Here is a 16,482-nt window from a genome sequence, read left to right as displayed (position 1 = left end):
CCACCCCGCAGAGCCCATCGCCCAGCCCTTCCCGGCTTGCTTTTATTAGCCAGGATGGGCAAGGATCAAGGAGACAGGTGGTTGGTTTCACGCGTCCAAGCAGCCTGTCCACATCCTCGGGGGTAACGGATTGAAACTGATTCCATGCAACTTGACCAGACAGGGCTCTAGCACTCTCCCGCCCCAGCCCTGCTCCCACGGTGGTGTCTAGCTCCTTCCGAATATGAGTGATTTTATCTGCAAAAAACTTTGCAAAATCGTTGCAGGAGATCTTGGGGTCTTTACAAGGCCCCGGTGGTAAAGGTGGTTCCGTTAAATTGCGGACCACCTGAAAGAGTCTCCTGCTACTATTTTCTGCAGATGCAATAGAGGCGGTGAAGAAAGTCTTCTTCGCCGTCGCTATCGCCACTTGGTAGGCTCGACGTTGAGCTCTAACCTGTGTCCGGTCAGATTCGGAGTGAGTTTTCTGCCACCGACGCTCTAGCCGTCTCAGCGATTGTTTCATCGCCCTCAGCTCCGAAGAAAACCACGGGGCTGTCCGGGCTCCATGCAATCGGAGAGGGCGCTTCGGAGCCAGACAGTCAATAGCCCTGGTTAACTCCGCATTCCAGCGGGCCACCAGGGAATCAGCTGAAAGGCCATCAACATGGGATAAAGCATCCCCTACCACTCTCTGGAAACCATTTGGATCCATTAAGTGGCGGGGGCGGACCATCCGAATTGGTCCCACCTCCCTGCAGAGGGGAAGGGTCGCGGAGAAGTCCAGTTGCACCAGGAAGTGATCTGACCATGGCACTTCTTTGGTTTCTTTTTAATTTAATCTGGATTTTACCATTGATTTTATAGTTGCAAACCACTTAGAAGCCATTTTGGCATACAGTGGCATCTCCGGTTAAGTACTTAATTCGTTCCGGAGGTCCATTCTTAACCTGAAACTGTTCTTTACCCGAAGCACCACTTTAGCTAATGGGGCCTCCTGCTGCTGCCACGCTGCCGGAGCATGATTTCTGTTCTCATCCTGAAGCAAGGTTCTCAACCTGAGGTACTATTTCTGGGTTAGTGGAGTCTGTAACCTGAAGTGTATGTAACCTGAAGCGTATGTAACCCGAGGTACCACTGTATAGGCAATATATAAATAAATAATAAAGTAGTGGAGGAGATCTGAGCTTCTTGGAGGAAGAGTGGAATATAAATGTAATAAATAAAAATATATAATAAAGAGAATCTGAAAATGCTGTCCTCTGACCTACCCTGATAGCCCCCTTAATTTCTTGTTCCCTCTTCATCCCTTCCCTAGCACCCACTACTCTTATATTGTGCTTTCATCTCACCTGCTTCCGCCCCCCCCCTCCAGGATTATAATAATCCAGGGGTGACAAGCATGGCACCCATGGGGACCTTCTTGAGGTCTTTCCCTGGTGTCCACAAAGTCGCTGTGTACTTCTCCAGCTGTCATGAAGTTGGTTTAGAGTTGAAGGAGGAAGTTGGAAGAATGGCGCTTTTCCCCACTTCCTATTTCAGCTTAATGAGCTTCTCAAGAGTTGAATTAATTCTTTGGGATACAACTTTTACCCAGGTCCCTTAGAAAAAGTAAAATGTATGTGAGTGGGTACACACACTCTTTCTTCCTGTCTCAGAGAAGGGTAGCTCACCCGGGAGAGGGAAGTGACCAGAGGGGGTGGCACGCCCGCAACAGTCATTCAAAAATCTGAATGTGCCCACAGATCTAAAAAGACTGGTGACCTCTGATGTAACCTACCTGCCTTGTGCTACCTGTTAGTGGGTTGCACTTGGATTACATATGTTGTGTCTAGGCCTGAAAAATAGACCAGGCAAGAGGCAGGCCTGTAGCTTTAAAAACATGCCAGGAGAATGAGTGATGGGGGTGGGAGATGGGGGGCCCACAACAGCAACAAATTGTCTTTAAGAAACTGTATAAATGAGAGTAAGGCGCGTATTCACCATTTTGACTGTTTTCCAATCGCCCACAGCTACACTTGTTAAATTGAGCACCGCATGTGTAAATCAAAACAGGATGTTTTCCTTTACTGAACAATGGCAGAGCCCCATGCCAGTTTTTTAAGTGTGTGGATCCAATTTGGATTTTTAAAATAGGTTTTCCCTGTAGATTGTGAAGCATAGTGCTCGCTACACACAAAGCCAGGCTGCCTAACTTAGGGGTTTGTATTATTTTATTTCCAAAAGAAGTTAACCAAAACCAGGGGGGCACACTAACCAGCAGCTATCATCCTTGCCGATTTTTATTGTGCCCTAGGGTACAATTAAATGCTAAGGTTGTTATTGAATTGTCTTGACAGATTGAATTTTGAAAAGAGAGGCGAATCGGAAAGAAGGTAGGGAAAACATATAGACTGAATTTTCAAAAGGAAGGAAGAAAAATAAAGATTTATACGTACTAAGCCCTGTACGTCAAGAAGCTCAGTCCAATGTATTACCAAACAGGACTGAGGTGCCAATTTGACCTGGTGCCATAGGATATGATATTAGTGCACCTGGTAATTTGAATTACAGGCGGCAACTGCTTTGCGACCATTCAATTGATGTGCAACCGCCAACGCATGGGTTGTTTTGGACCTGGAAGAGCATGGAATGGGGCAGAATGGGCTTTGTGCTCCACCGGCATGCACGAATGCCTGGAAAGGAAATGGGTAGCTGTATTTTGTCAGCTTTGTGCAAAGCTCAGACCCAGCGCCACACTTCTCCATATTTTGCAATGCTGTTCTCCAGCCAAGTAATGTATACCAAAATTTCTATTCTAGCGTAAAGTGTGCATAAATACATATATTACTGAAAATAACACACATAATGATAAGGGGGAAAATGCTTTCAAAAATGTGTATGTTAGGCCGAATTTACCCAACAATGTTGCAGTGAGCCTCTAGAAAAGCAGGGATTAGACTAGATGGTATTTTAGTTCCTTCCTTTGGAAGGTAGTGTGGGGACAGACACATCCATGGCTTTTACGTCGTAACACCCTCCACAGTGGCACCCAATGGGTTAATGGAGCCAGCTTCTTTCCTGGGAATGGTTGCCTTTTGCCTCTCACCAATCATCAGAAATGGTGTTTACTCTCCACCTGAGATGGGGGAATCGATTGATGTGCACAGGTGAAAATGGATTGCAGCCCACTTGTCCAGTAGTGTCAATGGAGGTGATTAGCACTTGTGTCCATTTCCAGCTGATTGATAGCGCAGGTGAGAATCACTGCAAGGTCAGCCAGGACCACATCAGCGTGGTGCCCCCTCGCTTGGCGGAGAGTCCCTGTCAGCTGTCAATATGGACAAGGACATGTTGGAAGAAGACAAGCACTTTGCCTGAATTCAAAGATGTTCGGGACAGTCAGACGTCTGGGCACAGTTAGTTCAGTTCAGAGAGACCAAAGAAATTACTTAAGCTAATATATAATTAGCTCTGAAATAACTCTGAATAGATGAAGTTAAGACTTTTCAGAGTCCTGGTCTACATGTGGAAAAACATTGAGGCTTTAGTAGACCATGGGCAGGATTCAGCTGATTCCCACTACCAGAAGCCAATGGAAGAGCTACCCAAAGCACAATAGGGCTTCTTCTCTCTCCTACCACGATGCACCCCCTACAGCTCCTGAAATTGGCCCAGCGGGGTTGGAAGTCCCGAAACAGCATGCTAGTGGTGGTAAGATTGCCATGTGTGTTCAGCAGTGTAGCTAAAAAGGCCAATGCAGTTCGAGGGTGCATGCAGCAACAAAAGAACCTAGTGCTAGCCTACAATCCCCGTCAACCCTGACAAGTGGCCATTCTGGCTGTACCGGATGGGAGTTAAAGTCCCAGCAACATCCGGTGAGCCACAGATTCCCTTCTGCTTAGGATACGTCTGCTGCTCACTACAGTTTCTCCAAGTCTTGGCTTGTGTTCAGGAGATAGTAGCTCTAGAGTCACAGAGTGATGCAAGGTGACAGGCAGGCAAGCGTGGTTTTGGGGAAATGACCCAATGGGGCAAATTTTACTTCTGGTGGTCCAAAGTTAGCTCATGAGCCAAGTTCCTCTGCCCCTGTTTTAGTGCCTGATAATAGAAATGTCTCAGCTAAAGCCTCTTCTGCTGTTCACACTGGGAGAGAAAGGTTTAAAAGCCCTCTGCTGACCTTGGGAGAGAGTAGGTGTGGTCTACATAATACTGGTAGGGAGGTGTGTCTACTTCAGAGGTGCGGAGCCTGTGACCCTCCAGATATTGTTGGGACTCCAGCTCCCATCAACAGTAGCCCAGTGGTCAGGGATGATAGGGGTTGTGATCCAGCAATATCTGGATGGCCACATGTTCTCCATCTTTGGCCTTTTTTCTTGTTGATAATCTGTGCTTTAATGGTGGTGCATGCTCTAGTTATCTCCCGCTTGGACTACTGCAATGCGCTCTACGTGGGGCTACCTTTGAAGCTGACCTGGAAACTGCAATTAATCCAGAATGCGGCAGCTAGATTGGTGACTGGGAGTGGCCGCCGGGACCACATAACACCGGTCCTGCATTGGCTCCCATTACGTTTCCGAGCACAATTCAAAGTGTTGGCGCTGACCTTTAAAGCCCTAAACGGCCTCGGTCCTGTATACCTGAAGGAGCGTCTCCACCCCCATCATTCAGCCCGGACACTGAGATCCAGTACCGAGGGCCTTCTGCGGTTCCCTCATTGTGAGAAGCCAAGTTACAGGGAACCAGGCAGAGGGCCTTCTCGGTAGTGGCGCCCGCCCTGTGGAACACCCTCACTTCAGATGTGAAGGAAATAAGCAGCTATCTTTTTAAAAGACATTTGTAGGCAGCCCTTGTTTAGGGAAGTTTTTAATATTTAATGCTGTATTGTTTTTAACACTTGATTGGAAGCCGCCTAGAGTGGCTGGGGAAACTCAGCCAGATGGGCGGGGTATAAATAATAAATTATTATTATTATTATTATTATTATTATTATTATTATTATTATTTTGCACCAAGGCTCTATTGCCTTATTACTATAAACTGTTTTAAACAGTAGGAATGTTGGAGCAAACTGGGGTGTGGGGAGATAAACATTTTGATAACATAGCTTCTGGGAAAGCAGCGGAGTGCAATTGGATGGGGCTTTCAGTCCTTTATTAAATTAGCAATCTAACACTTTTTTCACTAGAACAGTTACTGTATGAACGTTTTCCTATTTATTTAAAAAATACTGCCCCCAAAGTGTATTTGCCCTAATTAAAAGATCATGAAACTGAAAAGGAAATATCAACAAAGTAGCACGATCAGAATGATAATAGGGAAAGTAGGCTGAGTGACAGACAGAGTCTCCTGCCCAGGACTTCACTGTACATGTCAAATCCATGACGGCTTCTAGGCTGCCACTACTTTGCAGGAATGAATCAATCATATACCAGCAAATTTAGGTTGTGTAGTTAAAATGGATTTTGGTGCTCTTGTGAAATAAGCATGCCCTCCCCAACTTTTTTTGGAAAGAAAGTGACAGAAGAATGCACTGGAAAGGTGAATGCAAACAAATCAGAATGTATGCTCAATCAATAAATCTCCGAACGTTTTTTGTGTGAAAAGAAATCAGGATGAATCCCCAATAAGGAGATTGTCTGGATGAGCCCCAGGACCTTTGGAAAAGGTGGAGGAGTAGTGTAAATACTTTCTACATCTCCAAAGGCTGTGCTGCTTCTGTATAATTAAAAAAGAAAGAAAGAAAAGGAGGTGGATTTTCTGTGGTCTGAGAAGAGATAGAAGAGCCACAGAGAAAACATAGGATGTGAAGATGAATGTGTGTAGATGCCCCATGAAAGTGACTGAATGAAGCATAAGAACATATCACAGATTGCCAGATCAGGCCATTGACCCATCTAGTCCAACATCCTGTTCTGACTGTGGCCAACCAGAAACCAAGTCTGAAGGCAGGACAATAACTGAAGAGCACTGTCCCTTCCTGCGGTTTCCAGCAAGTGGCATTCAGAAGCATTACTGCCTTTGACAATGGAGGCCAAGCATAGCCATCATGCCTAGTAGCTACCGATAGCCTTATTCTCCATGAATCTTAAGAGTCATCCAGTTTGACAGCTGTCACTGTCTTCTGCAGGAGTGAGTGCCATAGTTCAGCTATGCTCTGTGTAGAAGCAGCCCTAACAGGGGAAAAAAACATTGGGGTCTGGCTTTGCTCCCAACTTCCAGTGACTTATCCCTAGACCAGAAATGGGGAACCTGTGGCCCTCAGCTCCCACCTTCCCTGACCATTGACCATGCCGGCTGGAGCTAATGGGAGTTGGAGTTAAACATCAGGTCCCCCACCCTTGCCTTAGACAGGGGAAGGAGATAAACTGGGGAGGAAAAGGAGTTAATGGGATATTTTTAGAACTGGTGGCGGCACACGTCAGTCCATGCGGAAAAAAGAAACACTGTGCTCCACAGGTCATGGGATGCCTGTAATGATGACCCTGAGTGGATGGAAACGCCACGTCTTGAAACAAATCCTATCTGACAGTTTTTACAGTACGTTCGTTCAGAGCAAAAATGCCCTGTCCCCTGTCACCCAGATTGAAATTATTAAGGAAGACAGACATTTCACTGACAACGCTAGCCCCAGGCGAGAAAATATTCCTTCTGTTCCTCTCTGAAGGTCAGAGCTCACATCATGCAAAACACTTAAAAACACACAGGCACAGGCACAGGCACAATCATGCATGCACTTACACATGCAGGGCCAAAACTTCTTCACTGCAGACAGCCTTAGATTTGTTTATTTTTTTTAAGAAGCTAGGGATTTATTTCATATTTAGCAAATCATTCTATCTATAGGATTCTATTCCCAGATTTATTTTGGGGGGCTGTTTCCCAACTATATAATGCCCTTTCTTCTTACTTGATGCTTCTCTGTCCATCCGTGTACCTCACCCCCACTCATCCATCCATCCAATCCCTTCCCCTCCAAATTGGGATGGGCAAATCTGTCCATTTCAGTTTCTGATTTTCCCAACCTTAAGTTCAGTTCTCTACATTTTCATATCAGCTTGCAGATTTGTTTTTTGTTTTTAAGTGCTCTCAGAAATTCATCCACATTTTTGTGTGAATTTCTTTTAATATATACTGTTTGTGGTGGGAATGCAGTTTTGTCTCATATACATATTTTTGCAAAGTGATTCCCTCTAAAATAATGCACGTTTGCATGTTATTTTCACAGATATATGTATTTTTATGGACACTTAAAAATACTCATGAAAATTAATCCAGCATTTTAGTGTCTTTCTCTTAATATACATATTCATATACAATTTTGTCTAATACAGTCGTACCTCCGCTTACATAGCCTTCACTTACGTAAACTTCGGGATACGTAAGCCACAAAGCAGGAAGTATATTTCTGGGTTTTTGCTGCGCGTGCATGCGCAGAAGCGGTCCCTCCGGTTGCAGAAACCTCGGGATCCGACCGGAGCTCCGAAACGGATCCCGTCCACAACCAGAGGTACCACTGTAAATACATTTTTTGCACAATGCAAAAACGTGAGAACCAATCTCAAGATGTTGACAAAAGAGTCATGTGCTTTTCGTGAATGCTGTCTCCCAAGCTATTTCCAGACATCCCTCATTCTCCCTTGATATAGTGAGTCATTGGCCTTTACACTTTAAAAATATATAATTTAAAATTTTGGAATTGCCCACCTGGCCACAAACTGTGGCTTTACTATGGTGGGGAAATGGCAAATTACTGCAGCACTGGAAAGAGAAGTCCACACTCTCCATCCAACAATGGGCAAAGGAACTACACTGTCCCTTTTTGAACTCGCGGTATTCTGGCAAGATGGCAGGAGGACTCATATCTGGAGATCTGGGCTGCCTTCACAGACACACATGCAATACAATCAATGTAGCAGGTGGTTTTCCTTCATATGACACCACAGCAAGGCATCTTACACCTCCTCCTCACCATGCTTTTCTGTTTCAGCTTGGGAACTACTGGCAAAGTGCAGCGGTGGAGGAGGCCACTCGGGTGCCTGGGGCAGTGCACCCAGGGGCGCAGCGAGCTGCCCATAGTGGTGTGGCACACCACAAGGCCTTCAGAGTCTGCCTGCCTCCTTCCACTCAGCCGCCCTACAGCTGGGGGGGAGGCAGTAGGCGGACCATTTGGGCAGCATGAAGCCTGTGCGCGCCCAAGCCACCACGTCTCCCCCAGTGAGTGCCACCCACCATTTTGTCACCCCCCACGGTGACACCGGGAGCTGCCCACACCCACCACCCACCACTTCCTCCGCCCCGGCAAAGTGGTGATGAGTACCAGAACTTCCTCCAGTTCATGGCAAGGCAAGCTCCCAGTGGGTCCTGCTAGATGGGTTTGTGTAGATGTTGCCTCAGCAAAGGCTTAGAGTCATCTGAAGCATTCGAAAGAATGGCAGGGCTTGCCAGATTTTTACCAAATTTTGCATGGTGGTTCCTGAAATCAATAAGCAGCTTTTTAATGTGTGCATCTCATATTATGTATTTTAGGAAATTGCTTGTTCAAAGAGTCTCCTGGATCAGGCCATCATGTTTTCGCAGTGGTCTGCCACATGAGAAGCCCACAAGAAGGAGCTGAGTGTATCAATGCTCCCCGTCAGGTGTGATTCCCAGCAACTGGCGTTCAGAAGCAGACTGCCTCTCACAGTGGAAGTGAAGCATGGCCATGATGCTTTGAAGCTGAACTAGATGCTGGACATTGATGCTGGACAAGATAACCTTGGTCTGATTGAGTAGGGTTCCTCTTAGGTTCAAGTCCAGTGTTGCCTAGTGTTGTCTGCCAGCAGTTCTCCCGGGTCTCAGACAGGGGTGTCTCCCTGCTGTGTCCCTTCTGTGGGGTGGGGAGAGATGCATGTCCTCAGTTTTAGCTATTGCTCCCATGCAAAACAGGTTACTTCTCACTTAAACAGGTCATTGAGCTTCCATCACACATGTTTAGACCCAAGGAAACAAAACTCTAGGGACTAGTAACCTTGGAAACAAAGCGGAGTTTTAACTGGGAATCCTTCTGCTGATCATGGATCTTTTCTCCATCTCCTGCTTTAAACTTTCCCTCTCTTTCTTTCTTTCTTTCTTTCTTTCTCTTTGGAATTTCCATTTCCATTCAGAGGAAAGTTGAAAACTTTCCCCTCCTTTCTTTTTCCCTCTCTTCCACACTTCCTTTACTCCCACTCCTCCACCCCCTAAGTTTAATTCTGAACAGCCGGCTGCGTTCAGCCTGACTGGTTTGTTATGGCTTATAATTTGTGTTAGGATTAATTAACTAATTACCGACAAATGTCCGTTGGCAAGATTCTGCTTCTGCTTGTCAACTTGAAGTATTTAATTATTTTAATCATTTACTTTCATCTTCAGAATTTATGCTCTTCGAAGAGCGTTTCTAGGCATCTTTTAATTATTATTCTAGGGGTTTTTTTACCCCTCCCTGAGATGGCAGTCCGGGTAGGGGGCTGGGAGCAGAGGCTGATATAATTTCACATTAACTATTTCAGCTAATCAACTTGCTGCAATTTTGGAAAATTGTGTTGGATTTCCAAACCTTTTGATGCATTGAGTTTCATTGTGGGTTTCCCCATTTTGTTTTCCTTTTTTGTATTAGCAAATAAAATGGGTGAGCTTAATGGGCAAGGGAGGGTGGGTAGAAATCCAGACTCACTTCAAAGTATCCAAAATATGAAGTCAAATAATAGCTGTTCTTCCATCAATATATTCCACCACAACCACCCAATGATAATAATGGTGGTGAATGTTGTTTCCTGTAGACTCCATTTTGCAGCGGCACAGAGCATTTTTGCAATCAGCACTAATAACATATTTAAGGTTGGAATCCTAAACTCTAGTGAATATGTCCCATTTAATGCCATGGGAGTTACTTCTACCTTGTGTGTCTCTGTAGGGATGAGGTAGAAATTAAATTCACTGCTCATTTAAAGACAGATCTACATAATTTGCTCTCTCCAAAACAATATGTGAACCGTGACACAGCCATGTTGTGAAATTTGCACATCTCTTAAATTTTCGGTGCAGTTCTCCAACCAAAAACTGTGTACAAATATGTATATTTTATGGTAAATTGTGCATAAAAAACCAAACATTAGTGAAAACAGCAAAGAAGAGCCATATATGTCTTGGTCATTTTCATCATATCTCTAACATTAGGGGAGATTGGTTTGGAAAAATGTGCATATTAGGCAAAATTGCATATAAACATGTACATGGTTTTTTGTAAGCTGCTTTGAGGGTTTTTTTATTTTAAAATCAAGCTATGTATAAATTTTATGGACTACGTAAACAAAATAATACTAAGAAAGGTAAAGGGTAAAGGGACCCCTGACCATTAAGTCCAGTCGTGATCGACTCTGGGGTTGCGGTGCTCATCTCTCATTATTGGCTGAGGGAGCCTGCGTACAGCTTCCGGGTCATGTGGCCAGCATGATTAAGCTGCTTCTGGCGAACCAAAGCAGCGCACGGAAACGCCGTTTACCTTCCTGCTGGAATGGTACCTATTTATCTACTTGGACTTTGACGTATTTTCGAACTGCTAGGTTGGCAGGAGCAGGGACAGAGCAACAGGAGCTCATCCCGTCGCAGGGATTCGAACCACTAACCTTCTGATTGGCAAGTCTTAGGCTCTTTGGTTTAACCTACAGCACCACCCGCATCCCTAATACTAAGAAAAGGTTGTACTAAAATGCTGATGAATTTCCATTATGACAACCTGCAGACTGATGTGGAAATGTAGAGAACTGAATTTAAGATTGGGAAGCTGAGAAGCCGCAATTGGTACAGATTCACCCATCCCTATTGAAAACTCAGGTTGGCCAACGGTTGCCAGAGGATGGCTCACTATCTGCCGGAGTCTTCTGTTTGAAGGGCTGCCTGGCCCAAGTCCCTAAAATGGTAGAGCAGAAGCGGCCTTGCAGTTGCCCATTCTTGAAAGAAAGATGCATCTACATTAAAGATCTGATTCCTACATTGTGAGTAGGGAGAGATGGATGGACCTCTCTGTTTCTCTCTTTGTCATCCTTAAATTCAGTTATCCACATTTCTGCAGCGATTTGCAATTTTTTAAAAAAACACTCATGAAAATTAATCAACGTCTTAGTGTGAATTTCCCTTAAAAAATATTTTTGTATGTAGTTGTAATGAATGTACCTAATTTGCAAGCAATTTCCCTTACTATAACACATTTTTTTACATCGTTTTCAGCAATACATTCATTGTTATGCATACAACACAGACACATTTTTGTAAACATTGGAAAACTGCATTGTAAAATTGAAAGAAGTGTTGAGTTTTGAAGCAGGGCTATGTTTCGGTTCTTGTTTGGGAAAGTTTGAATTGAGTAGCTTCGCTTTAAAATGCAAACCGAATTGAATTTCTCCCGCATCCCTAATTGTAAGGAATGTAAGGAACAGACTTCCGGACAAGGAAGTAACTCTGGGAACTCACTGGGGAATTAGCCAGCCTCTAGAGAATCTTGATTAAAGTGCTACTTTACGGAACGTTTTGTGAGAAAACCTACAAAGCCTCTGTTTTCTGTCTCCTTTCTTTAAGGCTTACCATTTTCACAAGTTTGGCCATTTGCAGCCAGTGGAATCCTAACCTGGAGGACGATGATCTTATAGCACCTGGAGATGAGACATTATTTTCTAAGAGGATATGGAAACTCTGCAGCTCCTGTTTACTTAGCACCAGGCACCCCTTCTCTTTTCCCTTATTCTTCGCAAAGTTAAAACTCCTGCATCTGGTTGCAAGCGTTTAGTTTTGCAGTTTAGGGCTGGTTTCTAAGGGGCATTTATTCATTTATTTTATTACACTCACATTCCACCTTTCCTCCAAGGAGCTCCATTGTCCCCCTGCTCCCCAATTTAGCCTCACAACAACCCTGTGGGGTAGGTTTATGCTGAGACACAATGACTGGCCCAAGGTCATCCAGTGAATTTCATGGCTGAGTTGGGACTTGAACCTCGTCCTCCCAGGTCCTAGTCCAATACTCTAACCACTGCACCACACTGAATTTTCTCATAAGGGGATTGAAACAGATGACTTTTGAGCAGCGTGTCAAGAAGCAAGTGAGTATGTTTCTGTGGCCTGCAAGAAAAGGCTCTTTTCCTACCTATTAGAGATTTTTGTAATTAAGCCGTATATAAACTGTTGAAATAAATGAGTACATAAAATCATTTAAATAGCTTTTTTCTGTTGTTTTGACTTGAAAATGAGCTTTTAAAACATGTAATTGTTTTTCAAAAGCTTTCTAGCATCTTTGACAGATATATATCTATTTTTTGTCCACATCGCCAAAAACACTGTGGCAACATTATACACCATTGTTAAATATCTGGGAACTGAAAAGAAATGGAACATCACTTTTGCTTCTCGACGAAAAGTTTCCTAGTTTTTCCTGCCTTATATTAGCTGCAAAGGAAGAGACGTGTTGGCTTAGAGAAAAGTCCACCCCTCTTTTTCATTCTCCAAAGGAAGGGGCTAGAAAGAATCTGGCAACAAAAACTCTGTCCCTAACATTCAGAAGCACAAATGAATCCCTCAGATTAAATAGCGGACGAGGCTTCACTATTTAAAAGATTTCTCCGGGGTACGTAACTAGAGAGGAGATAATTAGGGACAAAGCAGCAGTATTATTACGACTGATCATATCACTCTCGGTGTAATCTGGAGTGATGTCTAAGAAGACCCAGGGAGGCTAGCCTTTTGTAGCAAAAGTTACTCCATATTGCTATCATACTGATACTCAGCAACAACTGAGCAAGCTTTTTCTTGGGTAGAATTTCCCCACGAACCACAGTTGGTATACAAAAAGCTACATGTGGGTGTGTCCAGCTGAATGTTTTACTTCTGTTATTTGAATGGTGACACACAGGCTAAATGCATGACTGACAAGTGCCCAGTTTGTAGGTGTTCCTTCACCTCTCTCCTCTAAATACAGTGGTACCTCGGGTTAAGTACTTAATTCGTTTTGGAGGTCTGTACTTAACCTGAAACTTTACTTAACCTGAAGCACCACTTTGGCTAATGGGGCCTCCTGCTGCTGCCACGCCGCCGGAGCATGATTTCTGTTCTCATCCTGAAGCAAAGTTCTTAACCTGAAGCACAATTTCTGGGTTAGCGGAGTCTGTAACCTGAAGCATGTAACCTGAGGTACCACTGGGGTACCTGTGAGGTACTGTGGGGCATAGCTGGATTACCTTTACAGCAAGGTTGAATTATATGGGCCTGCCTTCAAAAAGCATCCAAAAACTTCATCTGGTACAAAATGTGGTGCTTTAACCAGAAAGGACATTGTTTCTGGAGCACACAACTCTTTTACATCAGCATCATTGGCTTCTGAGCTCAGTTTGAAGTACAGTGGAAGGAATCTAGCGCAGTGGTGGAGCACCTGCTTTGCATGCAAAAGGTTCCAGGTTCAATCCCTGGCATCCCCAGGCAGGGCTGGGGGAGAAGCCCATCTGAACCCCTTGAGAGTTGCTGCCAGTCAGTGCAGACAATACTGGGCTAGATGGACCAAGAGTCTGACTCTGTATAAGGCAGTTTCTCATTCTCCTTACCTTTAAAGCCCCCCAAACCTTGGGACCAAGATGTTTAAAGGATCAGCTTAGCAGCCTTGTAGCTGGTATTGCTTTGGAATTTTAAGACACCAAACACTCAAGTGCTGTTTGGAAATCGGTAGTTAAAACCAGTGCAGTTTTGAAAGGTTGAGCCTGCCATCTTCATCTTCATCATCATTTTATTTGTATGCCGCCTTTCCATAGTTAAAACAATGCTCAAGGCGACTTACAACATGACAAGACTTACATAACTACCAACATAACAAAAACCATAAGCAATATATAATTCAATTCAATAAATGATTCAAGATAGCATTTGATTGTATCCAAACATAGGCAAAACTCTGCTCTTTGAAATCAAGGATCATGCAACATGTAGTTTCCATATCCTAAGAGGTGTCCCAATGCATAGCAAACAAACACTTCCAAAATATATAGTTTATATAATAAATGATTTATAAACCTCAGGATGAAAAAACTCTGGGATATCCAGCCTCATATAACTTAATTTGCTTAAGTCTAATTCATACAGGAAGGTGTTAATACCATAAAGTGAGCTGTCCTGCCATGCTTAGCTATGTCACATCCCCTCACCTTGGAAGAAAATAGGTAAGCAAACCTATTGTTGTACCCAGTACACCTGAGATGCACGTGAAGAGGTTGGACTGGCTTCACCAGCTCAGCCACATGGCTCTCACTAGTCACTCTTGAGTTCCAATACCAATAATTTAGAAACTTTGTAACCACTTTGTAACTAAGCTAAGTTTTACTGCCTGTGCAATTTTTCTGACTGATGTATGAGAAAGCACATGAACCTGACCTTTGATGAATTTGTAAATAAACCAATTTTAACTTGCTAAACGTGGTCTTTTCCCATACTTGGGGAAGAGGAAAATTTTGGAACTCACTTGGAAGGACATATTTTAAAGGCCTTACAGCCTATATATCCATGCTTTGCTGGCATTTTTTGTGACTTTAAATCTCTGCTGGGGTTCTCTCACCAAAGAGTCCTTGCTCCAAACTCGTATCTTGGTATCCAGGAATTCTTATATATATACAGCCTCAAGCAGACTGCTATTTTTCCTTCCACAACTGGCCTTGCCCTGCCAGCAAGTCTTGGGGTGAACTATTTGGTGATTAACCCAGGGCATTCTGAAATGCTGGCCTGGACTAAGGAATGGATCTGTCACAAACATTACAGCCCTGCCCCATAAATCTGTATGATTCAGACTCCCTCCTCCATGGTGTTTCTACATTGGCTGAAGGCCTTTTTGTCTCAGCAGCCCTTTGAGCTGTCTGATGTTTGAATGCTTTACGCATGGTTCCCAGTATTTGTTACTGGTTTTATCTGCTGCTTCTTTTGCTATTCCACATTTAGCTTTAAAGTGGATGGTTTTACATTTTTTGATGTTAGCTAATTTAGGCTTCTGAGTGTGCAACTTTAAGAACCTTTGGCCCCCTCTTCCCTTTGCATTCCCTTTTCCTTTTGTGTTCTTAGCCTGAGGGCAGGTATTACATTAGAAACAATTCTTGTAAGCTGCTCTGAGAGCCTTTTTTGTCTACAGAGCAGGGTGGAAAAGGCTATAAATAAATAATAAATACAATAAACAAAATGTATTCATAAAATAATAAAAGTAAATAACTGGAAAGGTGGGACATAAATGTTCAGCTGTATCAATTACTAGATCTTGGATTTGTCGAAGAGGCACCTTGTGTCATTAAAATTAATCAGCAACTTCTAAGCATTGACAGACAAACATTTCCAAAAGGCAAACATTTGGAAAGGGTTCCAAATTAGAAAAGTCCGATTTGGATTTGGACATTATGCGGAATGTCAGATTTGTGTGGATTTTCATTTCAGTTCTACTGAAGGTGCAGATGGCATTGGATGTGTAAGCAAGCAGAAGCCTGCGTCTTGCCAATCTTATGAAAGTGTGCCTTGATTTAATCTCCCTTCTTGAGTCATTACAGACTCTTGCGCCTTGTGTTTCTTTGGGTGAACAGCTACTTCCCAGTAGCTCACCAAAAGCGACGTGCGTTGCCCTAACAGAGAGATCTAAATGAGATTGGAAAGATCGTCTTAATTAGCTTCGAAATCCTGCTAATTAGAGGCCTCACTACATTAAAACATTGCTTCAGTGACCAGACCGGGTCACAGCTACAAATGAACCCTGATGAAGAAAAAAGTGCTTTGCTACGGCAAGCAGCTGGATCCAATCCACCTCCAGGGGTTTGTGAAGGGAAAGGATGTTTTAAGTTTGACTTCAGTGTCTCCTGAGGATAACTTGGGACTCCCCCTTGCCAGCACATGTGACATTAGGGCCCCCACAGACTTTCAGCCTAAGGCCTTCAAGACAAGTTTCATTGCCACCACAACAAGTCATGTCCCCTTAAAGGGAACAGGAAAAGACAGATGTGCTGGAAAGCAAGACTTTGTGTGTGTGTGTGTGTGTGTGTGTATAGAAGGCCTAGACTGGACAGATCAACTCGTCCTTTTGACAGACAGAACATCCGTCTTAGGCTTCTGTCACTGTGGTAGGGCAGCATTCCTGTTCCTTGCACTGTTTTCATCTTCATCTCATGGGTCTATTCAGGGGAGATGGGCATATATTTGTGGGAAAGTAGCAGAGCATAGTATGAATGGACAAACATATCAGTTCTGGTTTCTCTCAGTTTCTAATTTTTCCAGTCTTAAGTTCACCAAATTTCTGCATCATTCTGCCCTTTTTTTAAAGGCCTCACAAAAATTCATCAGCATGTTAATGTGCATTTCTCCTCATAAATTCACTGTATATTTTGGATATATTACTGTATATAAGTTGTTTGTGTGTCCATTTGCCAAGTGCTCTTTTTGTAACACTAGTCACCAGCATGGAATACCATCACCGTTTGTTTGTTTGTTTGTTTGTTTGTTTGTTTG

The 16,482-nt window shown here is 43.6% G+C and overlaps 1 long non-coding RNA gene across 2 annotated transcripts; it reads left to right on the top strand.

Annotated features, from left to right (window-relative positions):
- The first annotated feature begins 7,354 nt into the window (after positions 1-7,354).
- On the top strand, positions 7,355-12,189 carry LOC309375663. Of its 2 annotated transcripts, XR_014170982.1 has the most exons (3): positions 7,355-7,468; positions 8,488-8,719; positions 11,554-12,189. It is a non-coding gene; the product is annotated as an uncharacterized lncRNA (long non-coding RNA). The 2 variants fall into 2 exon arrangements; XR_014170983.1 differs by having other exon boundaries at positions 7,355-8,719.
- The last annotated feature ends 4,293 nt before the right edge of the window (positions 12,190-16,482 follow it).

This window comes from Podarcis melisellensis (assembly GCF_964234715.1).
Source record: "Podarcis melisellensis genome assembly, chromosome: 8".
NCBI classification, from domain to species: Eukaryota; Metazoa; Chordata; class Lepidosauria; order Squamata; family Lacertidae; genus Podarcis; species Podarcis melisellensis.
This window is presented reverse-complemented; position numbering and strand designations above follow the sequence as displayed.